This window comes from Lepus europaeus, chromosome 7 (assembly GCF_033115175.1).
Source record: "Lepus europaeus isolate LE1 chromosome 7, mLepTim1.pri, whole genome shotgun sequence".
NCBI classification, from domain to species: Eukaryota; Metazoa; Chordata; class Mammalia; order Lagomorpha; family Leporidae; genus Lepus; species Lepus europaeus.
The window spans coordinates 96,827,021-96,833,057 of record NC_084833.1 but is presented as its reverse complement, the minus strand read 5'-3'; positions in this window follow the sequence as shown (position 1 = coordinate 96,833,057).

Sequence of the window (6,037 nt, the reverse complement as noted above, 5' to 3'; positions counted from 1 at the left end):
TGGGGGGAAAAATTGGGGCCCCAGAGCTGCTTCTGTCTTCATCATAAGCAGCCTATGTTCTAGGTGCCTCCAACTCCTGAAATACCTGCCTCCTAGAGCTTTTCTCTATGAGTGGGAATCAGTGAAAGTTTATTGAGCACTTGCTGTGTGCCAGGCATTCATGTTAACGAGCACCTTGTGTTCCCAAGTGGACTTTGCTTGAAATTTTGCCTCTTGCCTTTTATTGCTATTAACTCCAGTGATGAGTGAATACCATAACACAAGGCCTTGGATTTGCAGGAGTCCCAGAAGATACTTATAATTTAATTGTATACTGTCAGGCAGTTTACATTCTTATACACAGACTCTAATTTATTCATATATTAAAAATTTACATTCCCTGAGGCCAGTGCTGTGGCATAAAGGGTAAAGCCACCGCCTGGAGTGCCAGCTGCTCCACTTCTGATCCAGCTCTCTGCTATGGCCTGGGAAAGCAGTAGAAGATGGCCCAAGTCCTTGGGCCCCTGCACCTGCATGGGAGACTCAGAGGAAGTTCCTGGCTCCTGGCTTCAGATCAGCATGGCTTCAGATCCATGCAACTCTGGCTGTTGTGGCCACTTGGGGAGTGAGCCAGTGGCTGGAAGATCTCTCTCTCTCTCTCTCTCTCTCTCTCTGCCTCTCCTTCTCTCTCTGTATAACTCTGACTTTCAAATAAATAAATAAATCTTAAATAAATTTACATTCCTTATAAGAAATATCAACTTTATATCTCCAGCAGAAACTTTAGTAATTCCTATATGTGTCTTTTTTCCCATCAAATGGATTGCCATAACAGTGAGTGTTCAGTGAACAGCAAGATGCAGAGCATGTATGTTGTGAAAGTGTATGGAGAGCACAAAAATGTATCCATGTAGTTGAAAATCTGGAAGAAAGAGATGGAGAAAAAGAAGTTTCACCTCTTGTCACATATATTTTTATATTTAAGTTGGTTTTACTATAAGAATGAATTACATTGTGAAAGAAAAATGACAACCCTGGAAAAGATAATAAATGCACAAAAGATAAAATTAGGAAAAGAAAACAGGTATTTATATTTTCCATTATGCTGTTTTAAAAACTGTGTCTACGGCTCACTAGGCTAATCCTCTGCCTGCGGCGCCGGCATCCTGGGTTCTAGTCCCGGTCGGGGCACTGGATTCTCTCCCAGTTGCTCCTCTTCCAGTCCAGCTCTCTGCTGTGGCCCAGGAAGGCAGTGGAGGATGGCCCAAGTGCTTGGGCCTTGCACCCACATGGGAGACCAGGAGGAAGCACCCGGCTCCTGCCTTCAGATCGGCGCAGCATGCTGGCCGTAGCAGCCAACGGAAGGAAGACCTTTCTCTGTGTCTCTCTCTCACTGTCTAACTCTGCCTGTTTAAAAAAAAAAAAACTGTGTCTAGCATTTTGTATCATGGGACATATTATATATCCTTTTTAAATAAAGTAAATTTTATAAATAAAAACTTGAAGAAGATACTGTTTTTTTGGTACAGAGAGAGAATGCCACCACCTATAGCCCTGGTATTTCCATGACAGAGTTAGTCTAATTTTGATACTATTATGTCTTCATGAATAAATGAACCACCATTCCATCCCTAATGGGTAGAAAATCATCCTTTTGAAGATGAGGTATGTGACTTGAATTAGTTGAGGAAACAGTTAACAAGGCCTTAGGATAAAAATCCCTCTTTTACGTGCAGATCCAGAATTTACACTTTCCCAACCACTACTTCCACTACCTAATTTCTACCTCTTGAGGAGCCATTGCTGACACTGGGACCAAAGCAAAGTCTTTTCTAAGCCAAGTCCTCTCAACAGAGTTGTGTGGTAGAGGGAATGACTGACTTTAAACTGATAACTAGTCAATTTGTGATGATGCTCCATCCTGATAAACCGTTTCTTAGTTGAAAGTATTATAAGTTGAACATGCATTTAGTACACTTAACTTACTGAACGTCATAGCTTAGCAACACAGTACACTGTGGAGTGTGGGTTTTCTCCTTTCATGATCACATAGCAGACTGGCAGCCGCAACTCGCTGCGGCCCAAGGTCAGTAAAGCATCCTACAGCAGATTGGTAGCCCCAGCAGAAAAAGATAAGGTTGAAAGTACAGTTTCTACTGAATGCATATGGCTCTCCCACCATTGTAAATTCAGACAATCTTCAATTGAACTGTCATAAGCTGGGAAGTATCTGTACTTGATGATGACAATTTTAATTTAGCTACACACAGGATGAGGTCTGGAATGGCATGCAGAACTCCTCGGGGAGTCAGGACTCGCCACCCTCACAGTACATCAATAGGTTCACCTACCAGGAAGCACCAGAGAGCTTTGGTGCCCAGAATTTTATCCAAATCAGATTACATAGACATGATTGGCTAAATTATGGTTCATATGATTTAACTCAGTCTCCAGTCCCTGACTTCTCCTGGAATGCAGGCTGTTGAAAATCCTAACTCTCTAATCTCGTGCTTAGGTTTTCTGGAACCATGTCTCATTCTGATGTTCTCTAGAGGCCCACCACAAAAATAAATCATTACTGCAACAAAGACACTTCTCTCAGGAAATTCTAAAGGTTTTTGAAGCTCTGTGCCAGGAATCAGACACCTTAAAGACCAGACAGAGTGTAATGCCACAGCTTTCCTGAGGGCTTGGGAACTGAGGTCTGCTGAAACCATGAAGCTTGATTTAAGAGTACCAGGTAGCAATACAAGTATTACCGCCACTCCCAGAGGTTTGGGACGAATGCCTGAGTCTTGCAGTGAGAATAAGCATTAGCCAACTCCCATCTAATTTAATACAGGATCTGTAGTGGGTAGAAGGGAATTTTTTTTTTAAAGGAGATGGTAAGCTTTCTTGCATCCTTTCTAAGGGCTAGTTTCCACCTGTTTAACATAAACTGCTGGGCAACAAGAAGTACTAAGCTTTAGAGACAATGAACAGGCTTAAACATGAGGGGCTGGCAGTGTGGCATAGCAGCTGCTCTACTTCCAATCCAGCTCTCTGTTGTGGCCTGGGAAAGCAGTAGAAGATGGCCCAAGTGCTTGAACCCCTGCACCCGCATGGGAGATCCGGAAGAAGCTCCTGGCTCCTGGCTTCAGACTGGCGCAGCTCTGCCCGTTGCAGCCACTTAGGGCATGAACCAGTGGATGGAAGACCTCTCTGTGTCTCTCCTCTCTGTGTGTAACTCTTTCAAATAAATAAATCTTTAAAAGAAAAAAGAAATGTGAAAGTAGTTTTTCCATATCCCATCCCATCTGCTGAACTTTCTTGTCTCCAAAGAGTAATCAAAACCCTTTCTGGAGCCAGCAAGTGATGCAGTGCGTAAGCCTTGGCTTGATGCCGACATCCCATATCAGAGTGCCAGTTCAAGTCTCGGCTGTGGTTTTTCTGATCTAGTTTCTAATAATGTGCCTGAGAAAGCAGTGGAAGATAGCCCGAGTATTTGGGTCCCTGCCACCCATGTGGGAGACCTTGATGGAGCTCCAGGATTCTGGCTTTGGCCTGGCCCATCCCATGCCATTGCAGTCATTTGGGGGAATGAACCAGCAGATAAGAGATAGAAGATGCCCCCCACCCCGGCCCTGTGTGTGTGTGTGTGTGAGAGAGAGAGAGAGAGAGAGAGAGACTCTGCCTTTCAAATAAAAGGAAGGAAGGAAACTCTGACACCATTTGAATTTTTCTTTTTTTGCATAGGACAACACTTTTATTTTAGCATCCTATAATTGAGAAATATATTTAAAATACTTATATTTAAATATAGTTTTATTAATCACAATAGCAAGTAGATACATTCGCAAAATGCTGCTGATAACAATAGCTCACAGATACTTCATGCATCACAATATGTAAATCCATTTGGGAGTAATGCATAAATAGTTTTATCATTTGTTCAGTTAACAGATAACACATAGACTACTTAACTTTTCAGTAATGCCTAGGAACCCAGTTGTTTTAGACTCAATTGGCTACCGCTGAGCTTTAACACACCATTTGTCTTAATAGCATCATCAGCACTACCTTCTTGGGTGGGAGCTAAATGAATCTACAAGGAAAATGTCTTGGCTACTGCCCATGTTTTTATCATTTAAAGTTAGGATGATTCATCAAGTGACTCCCCGAATGGGAATAGTTTGGAGTGACATGAAAACTTCTAAAGCAGAGAATAACAATGTTGCCACAATGAAAGTTTTCTGTTCTTCTGTTAAATAAAATTTGCAGCAGGCCATGAGCTTGGATTGGGCACCTGTGCTGGGTAAGCCAACGAAACCAATATAGAGTTTAATAGCAGTAACAGAGCTTTGGTTGGTTGCAGAAGGCCCAGTAGCCAATTAACTGATAAAGCTGTAGACCATTAGCTAGCTCAGCTGAAAACCAATCGACTGGTTGACTAGGCTGTAGGCAATTAAGTTATTTTCTACACCTCACTTCTGTTTTTCTATAAATGTTGTCAGATGAGCATTAGTTAGCATTCTCAGAACCTGCTCTGCTTCCAAAGTTACAGAAACCTGGGGAGGGAAAAGTCCCTTTGTTCAAACAGGCACCAGAGAAGGTGGAGAATCAAAGCAGTTTATTAACGCCAGCGGGCTCAGCTGGAATCATTTCCCGAGAGCTGAGCAACAATCCCAAGTTTCTTCCAGTATTTATAGGTTCATCAGCACCATACCTTAGCTGTTACAGCATTGGTGGGTTTAAGTTGCCGCCCATGTGACTCAGGACCACACTTCCAGTGGTCGGTGGGTCCAGTACATTTGTGAAAGAGATGCCAAGGGCGGATTTATCAGGACAGATTTATGACTGGAGTTTACCGAAACAGAGCTTAGGACATCTTCCTTCCCAAGACCCCAGTGCGCAGCGGTTTCACTGCTTAACTGTGAGTAGCCACTTTTCAGGGTTGGTGTGTGTGTTGGGGGGGGGGGGGGGTCCGCTTTTCTTTCTTTGTCTCTAGTTGTGGCTTTATTTCCTCTACACCAAGAGTGGTCTGATTTGTGAAACATTTTGTTTTGCTTTGCGCAGATAAACTACGCTAAGCTAAACTAGTCTAAGGAATATTCTTTTTAACAGTTTTGGCAGTAGCCGGCAGGATCTGACACAGAGGTCTGGTGAACCCCTGGAAGCCTCAGGTAACCAGGCTTCAAGAGACTGAGGTGGGGGGGGAGCGAGAGATAGAGGCGGGGAGAAGAGAGACCGAGACCGAGAGAGACAGGGAGACAGAGACAGAGAGAGAGAGAGAGACAGAGAGACAGAGACAGAGACAGAGACAGCAGTAGTGGGGGGGAGAGTGAGATGGGGGAGAGAGACAGGTCTTCCATCTGCTGGTTCACTCCCTAAATGGACACAATGATTGGAGCTGGGTTGATCTTAAGTCAGGAGCCAGGAGCTTCTTCTGGATCTCCCACGCAGGTACAGGGGCCCAACCACTTGGGCCATCTTCCACTGCCTTCCCAGGCCATATAGAGAGCCGTTATCACTTCTTAACACAACAGAGATTTATTGAGTCTTGATGATTACTTAGGAAAACTTAATCATCTCTTCAGACAACTGAAGTTTTTCCTATGGCTATGTGGCTTTCTGTATTTGCCTTTTAAATATTTTGATGACCATTCTGAGTAACTACTTGTGATCTGCAGTCCTAAGCTAATAGAAAGTTTGAACCTTTATTTTTAACAAACTTCCCCATGTCAAGTTGTAAAGTCTTTAGATTTACCTAAATTTGGAGCATTCCAGAGCGGCTCCTGGAACATCTGAAAGACATACAAATAATTAGGTTTATTTGATATTTATAGGTTTAATACCATGGGAAGCATTGTCACGTGATGCTAAATTTTTGTTTGTATGAACGTGTTAATATGTTCTAGGAATTTTATAAAATGCAGAGAAATCTATTACTCCTGGTTTTGTTTTTTAATTTTTAGATGTTTTCTGAAAAAGTATTCAGTGTGTAGAAACAACAAGTTTCCTTCTCAATTGCTAGTTAAAATGAACTCTCACTTGATTTTTGTCATGGCCATTCTAAGTC